Source organism: Camarhynchus parvulus, chromosome 2 (assembly GCF_901933205.1).
Source record: "Camarhynchus parvulus chromosome 2, STF_HiC, whole genome shotgun sequence".
In the NCBI taxonomy this organism is placed as follows: domain Eukaryota; kingdom Metazoa; phylum Chordata; class Aves; order Passeriformes; family Thraupidae; genus Camarhynchus; species Camarhynchus parvulus.
This window is the reverse complement of record NC_044572.1, coordinates 127364224-127378590: the sequence shown is the minus strand read 5'-3', so window position 1 is coordinate 127378590 and position 14367 is coordinate 127364224.

Sequence of the window (14367 nt, the reverse complement as noted above, 5' to 3'; positions counted from 1 at the left end):
TACTGTCTGAACAGTCAAGTGTTTTTATTTGCAATTTTCCTGACGATATTGCCTGTCTATCTAGCAGCATTGGCATTATCCTGTGAGTGTTTCACTGCTGGAAGGGAGCAGTTCAGAACTTCTCTGCTCATTTGGTTTCTCAAACATAAGGTAATACAACATGCACAACTGTTCAGCATATTTACCCCATTTGTATATTGTATTCCAGCTTGCTAGTTAACACATGGGATGTCACAGAATCACAGAACCAGCTGGGTTGGAAGGGACCCACAATGATCAACAAGTCCAAGTCCTGGCCCTGCCCAGGACACCCCAAGAGTCACATCATGTTCTTGAGAGCATTGTCCAAATGGTTCTTGAACTCAGCCAGGCTGGTGCTGTGACCACTTCCCTGTGGAGCCTGTTCCAGGGGTGCCCAAGTACTCTCTGGGCGACAAAACTTTCCCTAATATCCTACCTAAACCTCCCCTGGCACAACTTCAGGCCATTTTCTCAAGTCCTGTCACTGGTGAAAATTACATATCATTTCAGAACATAGTAGAAAAGTTACACTTCTTGAAGAAATTGATGCAGAATATTAAGGTTCAACCTGTTAGTATTTCTGTATCTGTTGTAAGGATATACAGCTCTGTAAGTAATTAAAACTTTTTAAAATATTTAAGACTGTTTGATTGATGGAACTGTAACTTAGGTAGCCTTCATTTCTTTGGGAAAGGTACTCTTCACTAATGGGACTGTGTGTATTTCCTAGAGATGTGAGTTACATTGCACAGGAAAGAAACCTTAAGGCTATCAAGTCCATGGTCTTTGTGCTGCAATATACCAATGGACCATATAGGCAAATCTTTTTATTCTTCCCATTTGCCTTTTTGAGGTAGCCATGCACCAACATAGAGAGATATCCTTTCTGCTGTTTTAAACATGATAATACCCTCATACAATATCTGCCTCTTCTTTTACATTGTTGTTTTTCTTCAGGATTGTATTGATAGCTCACAGTCATCTGTGGCTGACTGACATTGCAAAGTCCATTTCTTCTGTCATCTCCTGCCGGTGACTTTATGTGTCCTAGCAAGCTGTCATTGGAAGCAGATGAGCTGCTGTGGATTCAGACCTGTGCAAACATGTTGGTTATTGCTGTGTGCATGCCTCCTTCCATCCAGCATCAGAGCTCACTTGTCCTACGCCACAAATTAGTTTTAGGTCTGCAACCTAAAGGAGCCCTAAATGGGACACCATGAAGTATCATCTTGCCCTCATATCAAAAATGGAGATGAGCCTTTCTTCAAGAGCTGGACAGGGTGTTCTTTGCTTACTCTTGAGAAGTGCTGTACCATAAATGACAATGTTTACCAGGAGAAACCAGCCACCCAGCACTGGCAGTGTCCCAAGCTGTTCCTATTCTAGCCAGCCACACGCCTTTCTTGTCACTGACGGAGTCACGGTGTGTGTGCAGGGGATGACTAGTGGTGGCTTTGTGTTGCCAGGGCACGATGCCACAGAGCTGCATTTCTCCTCCGCATGGCCTCCATTTGCCTTTTTCTGCATGATTATCACCCATCTGTTGCCCTCTGCCATGTGTGGGAGGGCAGCAGATGGGCCAGAAAACTGGAACACAGGAAAGCAAGTTCTTCTGAGAGGCAAGGAGAGAAAGCATGAGGTCAGAAAAGAAATCCTTAGACTAGCTCCAGGGAAAGGAGCACTCCACAGAGGGTACTTACGATCAATAGAAACCCCGGAAAGAGAAATGAGGCAAAAAGGACCCCAGTGGGGATTTAATTCTTTTGCTTCTCACCTACAGAACCATCAGTTTCATTCATTTTGTTGACCTACCTGCAAGGACCATAGTATTTATTTACCTACATAACACATTACTGCAAACCCATGGTTGTTAGACATGTGAACAATACAACTACTTCCAGGCTCCAGCTGTGGCACTTTAGCTTAAAGGCTACATGATGTGAGTAAGAAACCAAGATGATCTCTACAGAGCCATCACAGTGCCCTCAGCATTTGCAGCCTCTCGAATAGATTGGTAAGAAAAATAACAGTCAAAGTAAGTATTTCCTAACTAATGTTTTCTTTACCTGCAGGAAAAATAAAATTTCATAAATGCATGTCACCAATGTAACAGAGATCCTACAGGTAGTAAACCAAGTCATATTTCTTCAGCACTAATTCTATTAGATTTTCATCAACAGATGTTTGTTGATGTTCCCATTGGTCATAAACATACTCATTAGGCTTTCTCTTTAAATGTATTGATTTTTAACTGACAATACCAAAAACTACGTTGAAGCAATTGATGTTTTTAGCAGGGGCAGAACTGTATCTCTTTTATTTGTAGTTGTCAGCGTCATTCCATTTGATTCCAGTGAGAAATTAAAGTTTATGCTCTCAAATCCGCTGATGTTAGATGCTGATTAAATTGAATATTTCAATGTCCCTCCAGCATCAGGTAGAAATAATGTATGCAACTCCCATATCCCTTCAGAAAGTAGTCTCAGGAAGTTTTTCTCAGGAAGAATATGCAAACACTATGCTTGTCTTTAGCTCCACCTCTTTACCTCCACCTCTTCCACCTGGCCAGCCACAATGCAGATGGAAGTGTAAAAAATTGTGCCTTAAACAGTATTTCTGAGTTTTCTCCCCAATTTTCATGATTTACCAAATACCATAATATTCAATACTCTGTGAAGCTGTGCATCACTGAATTGTGGAGAGCTAAGTATTCAGCAAGTGCTCAGCACATATACAGCATTTCAGAGGTTCAAATCCTCACTCAAAAGAAAGTAAATGCAAGGGGAATTATGAATTACACTGGAGGGGAACTTAAGATACAGGCGGCAGGAATCTAATGAGGAGAAATAAAGTAGTGTTCAGTCAAAGAAAAGGCACAATTTTAATATGTTTGGAAGCATCCAATTAAAATTAGTAATATTTTTCTTGAATGGCTACATGTGTATGAGTATGATATTTGTAATTAGCATTGATTAATGCTTAACACTTATTTGTGACTAAGAGCTGAGGATCTGAATCCTTCAGCATCACACAGGATCATGCATCTTCAGGTGCAAATGAACTGCATGTTACCTTCAAGTAATATCAGATGCCTAACTCAAAGTATGCCCTGATTTATTCCTAAAAATGTCTCATCAACAAGCTTTATTCTTTCATCACGAGCAATAACCAGTGGTACAACACTAAGCTACAACAGAGCTCTGGGTGATTTGGGGAGAGAGCAAAGGGAGGTCCTAGTAATGTCTCAGGAGGGTAGGGTAATGAATGGCTCATCTTTCATATTCTGAATCTTGCAGAACAGGAACTTGAATTTAGGTCTTCTTTGTTTGCAGCTAACCAGTCTTCTACCTCTTCTCAGGCAGGAGCCAAAAAGAACATTTTCCATAAGGTGTCACTACCAAACATGTTGGAATTAGACTCAGAGCCTCCAGGCGTAAGAGGTGAAGAAAGACATGAAGCAAATGTTGGCAGTCAGCTGGGCAGGGGCCCATTTCTGGTTTGGGGTCACTACAGTTTGTTGACACAAGCCATTTTTATGTTGTTGAAAAATTTATTTTTCCACTGCAAAAAATGGGGGAAAATGAAACTCTGAAGGCTGTGAGAAAGTGGAACTGCTGTCCCCTCCTCAGCTCCTTCCTTGAGTGATTTCTGGTTCACAGCAGAAAGTTGACCATCCTTTGCGCCATCTTGCCATGCAAGCCTCTGCAGTAATAAGTGCCCTGTTGATAATCAGTACTAAGATATGAAAGAGAAATCCCTGGCTTACTCCCATGCTCTGTAGTTAACAAAAATCTATTCATATATTTGAATTTCCGTGCAAATAACCTCCTCATCTGCAATAGTCAAAGGAGTGGAAAATACAGGAGAGTCTTTGGAGAGTTAACACCCAGACCCTGTGAACATGAAGATGATTATTTTCCTCTACAAGGCTTTTTCACATGTGATAAGCTTGGCATGTTGCCTTGCTTAAGTGTCAAGCCCTGAATGTTTTTGGTTTTGCCCTGGTGGTCCTGAGGAGTTACTGGAATACTTGTTGGACCTGTTTTATATCACTGTGTGCACTGATAGTGACATTGAGAAGAAACAGGTAGAGGAGTGGAAGGGGGATCTGGATTTTCTCTTGTTCAATTCTGATAGCAGTCTCCCTGTCTGCCCAGGCAGCCCTACAGCTTCCTCCAGTCTTTCTTTGGCTCTTTGACTGTGCTTTTTACGTTATTACATTGTAATCTCTTCTTGAGGTTTTTTTTGGTTTGGTGTTTTTTTTTCCTCTCTTGCTCCCAAGGGATAGTTGTCAAAACTCCTTATCTGCTGATGAATGAAAGGAATTTTTGTCTCCACTGCCTGGAACTGGTTAATGCAATTCTGGACAATACCACTGGGTCACTGAGTCAAGTGAACAGCAAAAGTTTAAATACAGAGAAGGGTTTTGTTTGGTGCCAGTTTGTATCGTCATTTGAAGATATTTTCTGCCATGCAAGAAAGTGAAAAAGACAAGACTGAAGGCAGTTGCAAAGAGTTTCTAGAATTGAAAAATAAACATTACCAAATTCTGCAACTTAAATGTTGGCAGTGGAAATCAAAAGAGAGATGCTTTAACATTTGTACTAAAAGGCATTTTCATTCTGTTGTTGGAACACTTTTTCTCATTACTGTTCATTAGAATCTGATGCCAATCATGTTGTTGTATGTATGGTGTAAGAAATGGTATTTCTGGCCAAAACCTGCTTATCTGGGTAAAGACAATAGACATTGTCTATGAATACAAGACCAAACAATAACAGCTATTCTTTCTGGAAGTGACCCAAACCCAATTCTATAAGGTCTTGTGAGTTTAACATCCATCAAAATGACACCTTGCAGAACTGAAATTTAAAGTAGTATGAAAATACTTAAAATCTAAAGCCCAAGTTCAGCTCTATTTTCAGCATTTTTCTTAAGTTACAGTGCTGAGAACAATCTTGAACCTGCCTTTGTTGAAGCCAAATGTGCTATTGCTTTCAGGCAGCATGAGGCCAAGCTCTACCTGTTTGTTCCAGACACAGTACTACTGTGTCCCAGTCCTGGACTGACAGCTCTGTTTGGGACAGAAAAATCTGTTTGAAAAACTAGATAAAATACATGTGTCTGTGACTACTGAGCTCTCCATAGTTCATTTAAAGCATTATCAAAAATGATTACTCATAGATTCTTGTGTTGATAACACTTCCATATGACCATATGTAGTCATAGAGAAAATTCGTGTATTTGTGCAGAAATGTGCGTTACCCCAAGTAGAAGCTTCATCCCAGTATTTGCACAAACAAAGCTCTGCCTGGATAAACATGAACAACAGACAATCAGCAAGCAAGTATTCCTTTGAATGGAAAGTCTTGGCTTGGAGCTTGAGCCAGACTCCTGGAAGCCAACAGGAGTCATCCCATGGATTGCAATGAGCTTTGCATCATGCCCTTTATTCGTAGCAGTGTTTGCAAATCATCTTTTGCAGTATTCACCCAGCTGAAATCATACTGCAAGCATATTCATATGGTATATTCACATAAATATGTGCTGTGATTCATAAACAAATTACATTTACATCTGTCGACTATGGCTGAGGAGCAACAATAAAGAAAATAACAACAGAGAGGAAAGGAAGAAAAAAGTGATAATTGTATGACAGTGAAAGGAAGAATCTCAACTACATTTCCATATCATCCCATGTATCAAGTAGCAAGGGCTTAAAAGGTTTCTTAGAACTTTCATGAGATTTCTAAGCAGAAAAAAGCTATTTAATCCCTGTAGACTGAAAATGCCATTGTTTATTTCAGACCATTTCAGGCAAATGTTTATACAATAACTGTTGCACTTTCAATCCCATCTCTTGCACTTCTAGTCTCTTCTTGAATTTTCAAGAATGTCTTTTTTATACATCTGAATTTAAGTTTCAAAAGCCAGTGTGAATGATAGAAGGGTTCACCACCAAATGTAAGGTTCTCTGGGGACAGCTGTTGCATTGCAGTAAAAAATTTTATTTTATGAGGAAAAAGAAAAGGCTTTCTTTGGTGGGTGTATGTACACGTATGCTCACACTCTAAAAAAGCCAGTTTTAACTTGAAAACAATAGCCAGTTTTAACTTGAAAACAGTAATTTTCACTTCTATTTCCTTAGGAGAGTGCCAGCATTTGTTTTTATTAATTCTTTTTGTGACACTTTTCTTCTAAGCTGAGAAAAGGACCTCTCAGCTGATTCTACCACCTCTGGTTTGTGAAAAAGTGTCAGTACATACGATTAAAGAAACACCTACTTAATCATCCTCCTAGGTATGCCAGGACTTGTAAGGAATCAAGCAAGGTTCTTGTCACCCCCTCACCCAGACATGTGTCCATGCAATCCACTGGCTTATGTGCAGTATTATAATGCTGTTTCTTCCCAAGCCTTGAGCCAGGCTTTAAAATGCATTACATGTTTTCCCTTGTTCTTGTTCTGAATCCCATCCCCTCTGTACAGACTATCTATACAAGAAGGAATCAGTGTTCTCAAAGCAGACTAATTGGATGCCCAATTAAAGACAAATTAAATGGACCTGGTTTCATTTCAGAAGGTGTGGAAATACACCATGGTAGGACATCTTGGTTTAGATTTCCAAAACCAATCTTATCTTCCAAAAGTTTTATTCCAAATTTTTATAAGCCCTTGGCTGTAAGGACCGAAGAAACCTTCACCGTAAGACAGATTCTCATGACACAGCAAGGCACAGTGAGAGTCTGTGTGAAACCTCATGTTGCCTGTCTTTGGTTTAAGAAATAAATGAGTTAATCATGAAAGCACATATCTGGGGAGTTTCAAACTATAGAATCATGCAGGCTTTGTACAGCTGGGCACTCATAATCAGTTATAGCACAAAAAGCAGAAAGGTCCTTATTACTTTCCATATAATTTTTTATTTCTCTCCAAATATCAATGTTATATTGACTGTTAATCTGAAAAACCTCATTTAATGTCAGCTTGCTCACAGTTATGAAAATTCAGGTAATGTATTCCTGCTACTAATTGTATTTGAGAAAGTGTTATTAATTTCATATATCAAGTTCGTAGTGGCCATCTGTTCCCTCCGAACTGCTGCGTCTCCCTCCATCTGCCCTGTTTTTCTTCTGCTAATCGGGTGGCAAGGGCTCAGATGATTGGGAAGTTTCACTCTGACTTTTGATTTGTCACTCATCATCAAGCCAGCTGTGCATTTTTAAACAGACTCTTGCAACGGGTGGTGCTGAATTTAAATCTTACTGTCTGATTTTTTTTTAAATAAAACTTTTTTTATTAAAAAAAAATCAAAAAGAAGACAGATTGTTTTTTCTACTGTGTAAAATGTGCTTTGCTGCCACTAATTTGGCTGCATCTGCACTCTCATGAATAAAGATGACGGTACATGTCCAGGATATTATTAGGGACTGTGGGGAGTGGGGAAGAATTTCAAGTGTGGAAAGACACCACAAGTTTCCAGTGCTCAGAGTAATGAGCAAGCATGTGTCAAGGTTCTGGCTTCAGCTGGCACTGGCTGAAGTTAGGGCAGACTTTTGCAGATACAAATAGTAGAAAATGTTCATGCTTTAAGTAGAGAAAATTATTAAAGAAAGGTAGAATGGTCTTTAAATGCTTTTCCCTCCTTTATTCCCCATTAATCCAGACGCAACAAATAAAGGTTACTGGTGATCACTGAAAATCTTCTAGGATCTATGTTTTGTATTGCTGTGAAATTCACATTTTCCCTGTTTTAAGAATGAGGGAATTACCAGACGGTCACAAGCTTTGAAGTTCTTGTGAATCCCAAATTTTCAGAATACTCCAAGCACTCTATCCCCAAGGATGGTCTATAGCAGGTGCTGGGAACACGGAGACCTGAACAGTGGGAGATTAGAACAGTCAGATATGATGAACTCTGCACTCAAGAAAATAATTTTATAATTTCTGGTAGTAAAAAAGTGGTCAACATTCTAAAACAGCTTTTATCTCCCTTCCAAAATCCACATTGTTTTTAGCTAAAATGATTCTAGATATTTCTGTTATTCATGCAAATGCTCAGTTCCTTTCGACTGTTGTTGAAACTATTCAAACCTCAAGTGAAAGATTAAATATTTATGCCTAGCACAGAGGGGATATTGCAAGAAATGATTGGCTGAAATTAAAGCAGACAAACTTCAAGCTGTACAAGAGGAGGAAATTCCCAGACAATGAGATGTATTAAAGTATGGAATAAAACTGTAAAGGATATTATGAAAGCCTTGCCACTTGCCCATTTGAAACAAGGTCTGACAAAACAGCCTAAAACATGCAGCAGTGGAAATGAGGTGAACAGGATGGTTTATCAGGCTCCTTCTACATCAAATTTCTATTGTCCTGCAATCTGATTTATGAAACCCAGACAGCACAAGGGCATTTGCAAGTGGGGTTTTATCATAGTACCTGAAGCATATGATACTGTTTTACAACTCAGAGGTGAAGTTTGATGGCTTCACTTTGCAGGGGTTCATGAGAACATTTCCTCTGCTTTGTATTTATGAGAGGTCTGAAAAAATGATCACATGTGGAATCCTGTTTGCATTAGGGAAAGACAAAAAAGAGACACTTGCCAAATCTATCACATACTCTTTGCTCTGTATTCTCCAAACAGATATATGTATACCTCGGATCTTTAGGCCAGTTCCATATGGGAAAAGGAATATTTTCTGTATTGAAAAGTACTTCTGTTAAGGCTACTTCTGAATAAAAGTACATGCAAATTTTATGTGTATCTATCGCAATATTAAAAACATCTATGTTTTGTTTGATTTTCCCATTTCAGCAGTCCTAGAATTCCGATAAAAATATATATTTAAAATTGCCATGTTTCACCCGGGTCTTATCTGCTGCCAAGGAATACCACAAATATTACCTGTTTCTGTTGTGGAAATGTAAATGCAGGCTAACCTCTGAAGTTTTGAGAACCTAATCAAGCATCCCATGTATCGGGCTAGCACAATCCAATAGGTAAAATGTTCTACCCAGTTTCAATGGGTGGGAGCAGAAGGGGGCAGGAGCAAGGGAAGCAATGTCCCCTGTCTAACAGTATTAACGGGATTTTTACAATCCTGTATGCATCCTTTCATCTCATTTTATTCACAGCAAACATAGTTTTTGTAGATCATTATAATGCATTGTATTCACAGGTCACAGCATTTGTATGCGCAGGGGACCAGTTAAGCTTGTGGTTGATCATTTCCAGGTAGACTTGATACACTTGTGGGTGTAACCGTGGTAACTGAGTGTCACTTTTTTGGAACTTTTCCAAAGACATGTACCCAAATACTAGATTGGCAGTGTGGAATGAATCTCTAATTAGTTTAAAAATAAACTGAGTTACAATCCAAGTTTTGCAAGGTAGCAAAAACTCCTTTTGGATTTCAATTCTTGCCAAAAGGACCCTGCAAACTAAAACTGAAACTTGACTCTCTTTTATCACTGAGCATTTTAATGTTACCAGTGGTTTTTCTATAAAAAGACATTATTTAGAAAAAAATATCAGAAGTCAAAGCACAAGCTATCCAGTTTTAGTTAGGATCATAATGTAATTCCTTTAATTTCCTTCTATTTGTTTGTTCCACTGTACATCATTTTAATGTATCCCATGAAGAGAAACATTTCACTGTTGATACAAAACCTTGGAAAAAAGTCACATCATGTTGTTGTTTCCTGGCTCCTCTGCAATATGAGATCTAACTTGCTCTTATTTTTGAATTTTTAGTTGCAAGTGTGTCTTTTGTAAGGTCTTACCTGTGTTTGCTTTTGCTGAAGTGAAGGGAACTCCATAATTGCCATTATTAATAGTAGTGACAAAATATTTACCTGGCATCATTACTTTACTTTGACTACAGTCCACATGTGTAATCTCATTCTTCTGTTTATCAGGTAAACAACCCTGAGACAATTAGTGCCATAACAAGTAAAAAGCTGGAGTAAGATCAATATCTCCTGTAACAGCTCCCAGCTCATTACACTTCAGCACAGCTACACCTTGTTGTGTGAAAGGAGTCCATCTGTCTTTCCAAAAATCCAGTTAGAAGTCAGAAAAGCAATGATTACACAACATATTAATACAACTACTGACATGCAAAAGTAAGTAGAAGCAGCAGATGTAAAACGTTGGGTAAGAATTCTTGTGATAAAATTAGCCCTTGTAGAGCACACTAACTCATATCCTGTGGAAATTTTCAAAACAGGGAAGATACACAGCAAAACAACCCACATATAAACCTGTGATGGAAAAGGTAGTTTTGCTTTTCATACTTGACTTGGAATCCAGAAAGGAAGAGGTTGCAGTACTCATCAAGGCATGTCTCTAGGTGATTTGAATGTAGATGGTGTCCAGGAAAAGGTTAAATAAAACCAAAATATTTACTTTATTTCTGGGTCACATACCAGCCACAGAGCTGGTGTAATTTTCCTAAATATTGTAAGTGGCACAATGTTCTAGACAAGATGAGGCCCCTACATCACTGGTCTGTCCTGAGGAGAGGCCAATGTGCAGTGATGTTCTGCTGTCTTGGAGCACAGACAAACACAAAGTGCAGCAGGATTCAGAGCATTTCACCAGGAGAAAAAGAAAACTTCCCTGAATTAACTAGTCACTTCCAGGCCATCTGTGACTTTTCATTGTTTCTATCTGTGATTTGTCACTGTTGAATCCCTGAAGAAGGTGGGTGATCAAATGGGGATGGAGACCAGATAAAAGCAAGCCATGATCTAACCCTTTCATAGCCAAAAGGATAAGAGTCAGAATCTTAAAGGAATGTGTCTAAATTCATTGACATCAATGAATATTAAATGTCTAAACACCTTTAAATATCCAGTTTTGAAGGACTAGCCTAGAAGTCATTTGTTTATAAAGAATGTGTTTGCCACAGGAATAAGCTGATACATCCTCTAAGAAGTCTTGATTAATCAAATTCCATGCTTTCCAAAGGAGCACAGCACTACTTTCCTTTCCAGTATCTATAGCTGAGGACCACTGACAAATCTGGCATACAATCTGTAAAATTCCTGTGTAGAAGAAATCCATGCTCACAATGGCTCTTTCACTGCTTTCTTACCAACATACAGCCCATAGATTATCATAGACTGCTATAAAAAAACATTGTAGGACCCTGAGCCTGAGAGACAGCCCAATCAAGGCAAGAGGTCTATGTAATTAATGACTGGTCAGAGCTGTTAGTGGCCAGAACATTCAGATTTCCCTTCTTGAAGTCCACCTGCGGGAAAGAGAATGTGCAATGTCTACAGAGACAAGGCAGAAGTGTACAAGGCCTTTATATAAACTTCTGTACCTCTATTTTACAAGAAAAAGGTACCTGAAGGTGAGTTCTTCATTTTCCAGACTGTAACAGTGAAGTACAGTATATGCTAGGTTAAATTACAGACCACAATAATTGTACGGTTTTTGTAATGACAAAAACTGGAAGAGAAGTTGGGTTCTGGCCATGTACATACCAGCACAGTAATAATTTCTTTTCCAAGTCTAGTCCTGTGCCTTTTCAAATCAATTGTTCAGCTGCTAGATCAGATAATTGATGACTAACCATAAAACATGTTTCCATCTTCTGATTTCTTTCCTATCTTTGTGACCAATGGGAAAAAAATAGTTATGCTATGTTTTGGGAATTTATACGTACATTTGTCAATAAGAGAAGACTTAAGTAAATAGTCATGTCCCCAAGCTAAAATACCACTATCTCCTCTCTGCATGGGTAATGGAACAGATTCACCTTCACCATAACATTGGACTGAATTACATGTTATAGTCCTTGACATGCTTTGACATGACTAATGTGACCCAGCTGGTCTCTGCGGTAGAAAAATGTGAACACAGAATGTGTGTTTTATGAGACACACATATAAGTTGACAACAAAAAAATACCCATGGTTTTGTTTGTGTGATTCAACCAAAAATAAAAATAAGAAGAGAGAAATCCATGAGCTTATAAGGCTGTGCAAATACACAAGCTGTTGTATTTCAGTATTTACAAGTATTGGAAGGTAGTGGGTAACAGCGTGTTTGTAGACAGTGGGTTTCCAAGTGTGCGTGTGTAAACTGTTCCCTCTGTCGTTTAGAGGATGACCATATAGCCAGCTTTTTTTTACTGCAGTGTTTAAGCAGGAACCATATGATACTATGTTTTATTTAAAATTGGGCTTGTACCACTGAGGCTGGAAACTTGTATCTTTAGAACAATTTCATACTGCACAGTGCCACCATATGTTGCCTACTTTAGTGTTTTTAAAGAGATTGCTTACTGCCTAAAGGTAGCATGTCTCAAATTTACAAATCACATATTGCTTGAGGGCACAATTGAAACCATTGATTTAAGAGAATGCAATATGCTTAGTTTAAAGGTGTTAATTCAACTCTATCATCTTCCAGCTTTCCTTACATTGAAATATATATTAGTATGGGGCCAGGGAAATTAAAAAGTGGGACTACAGGTTCTGTAATTTTGTTTCAGTCTTTAAAGGAAAGAAGAAACTGACTGATTAGGTAGACAGACACATTTAGCATAAGTGTTCTTGGAACCTCTTGAAGTGAACACCTTGAATTATGAAGCTGGCCTTTTACATTTCTTATCATTAGTGTGAATGGAAAAGTAGCCACCAGTATCTTGCAACTAATTTAGCAGATGGAGTTGTTCTAACATTTTCTCTGAATTACCTTGTGCATATTTTAAAGGGGGAACTTGTCATTTATTTATATATCTTAATATTCAACTTCCTTAAAAAATTTGGACTGCTCACAGTAATTTAATATATTTCTATTCAATGTTTGCCTTCAGATAGCTGCTGCAAATTTGAAGATAGAAAAGTCCTAATCCCTCCAGAGGTAAAATCATTACCCTATTCTCTACTGCTTTAGCAATTCTAAATTAAAACATTGCAAGTGATGAAACATCTAATATTTTCCTTGAATATATACCATAACAAAATAATTCTCTCTGGCTTCATAGCCTAAGGGTGATGAGCAGCTCTTACAATATTGTCATTATTATTTTATTTTGCTATATTTCTATTCATGTACCTGATGGGAACTGATGCCAAAAAAAAAAAAAAATTGTAGTCCCACTGTAGTGCAGTGACCCATAACAAAAATGAGTCTGTCTCCAAGAGCTCACTGTGTAGCCCTCGGGCATAAATACACAGGTGGACAAAAAAGCAAACAAACAGTACAGAGTGCTGATGGAACACAGAAGGTATCTGCACTTAAGGGTTCAGACACAGGGGATCTTGCTTTCTTACTGCTCGTAAGGAGGGAGCCTGGGTGAAAACCAGTCTTGCTCTCAGTTTCCAGCATCACCTGTGCAGATCTGGACCAGCAATCCTGTCCAGCACAGTGTGAGCTGGTGCATTAGCAGCATGGAATGTTGGAGAGTTTGAGCTATTATAGAATGAAATCCCAGAATACTGTGGAATCAGCAGGTTCCCTGAAAGAAACTAAGGTGCCAACTTTCTTCATTTAATGGGGAAAAACACTCAGAAAAAGCTCAGACATGCATCATAAAGAAGCCAATGTCTGATGCTGCTGCTACTCTGGCCTAATGGAAATAAGGGTGCTCCACAAGAAGGGCTCAGGACAAGGGTCATTGTTGTCAGGTTCTCTTTTCATCCCTGTTATCACCTCAGTGTTAAATGGAATGATGGTAAATATGTCAAAAATGAACACTGAAGGCTGAAACAGAGCCTGAATAGGTCATGCAATTATATGTCCTGGTTTCTGCAGTATTTCATTGTGGCTGAGATTGTAATGTGAAGTTTGAGAAATAACCTTTATTTTCTCCTTAAGTCCTGTCTGTGTTTCATGTATTTCTTGCTTTCTTATAAATTTGATAATAAAGGCATTTTTAAGCACTTTGGTGACAGGTTCCAGATAGAGTTTATTTTTTGGAAAGTGCTGACACCGGCTGCCGAGACTCACACCAGCAAGTCAGGTAATTCTTTACAGAAGCCGTCTGTGGCCTGTGCTGAACAGAGTCTCCAGTTTCCAAAGCAAGCATTCAGCCTATGCAGCTCACAAGTCATCCCCATTAGTAAGGACCAGCACTGGCGGCGTCTTTACAATGCTTACACATCACTAAATAGTCTTCAAAAATACCACTGTGGCTTAATTTACTTAATATTAGTATACATGTTAACTTAATACCTTTCTTTCTTTTAAAAAAAAGGGCATTTTGCCGGACGCTTTCTTGTCAGGTAATAGCTCTCTGGATTAATTCAGAGAGCCCTTTCTTGTCAGCACAGGCGGCAGCCCCCCGCCATGGCCAGAGATTAGGTGCCCCCCAAGGCTGAGC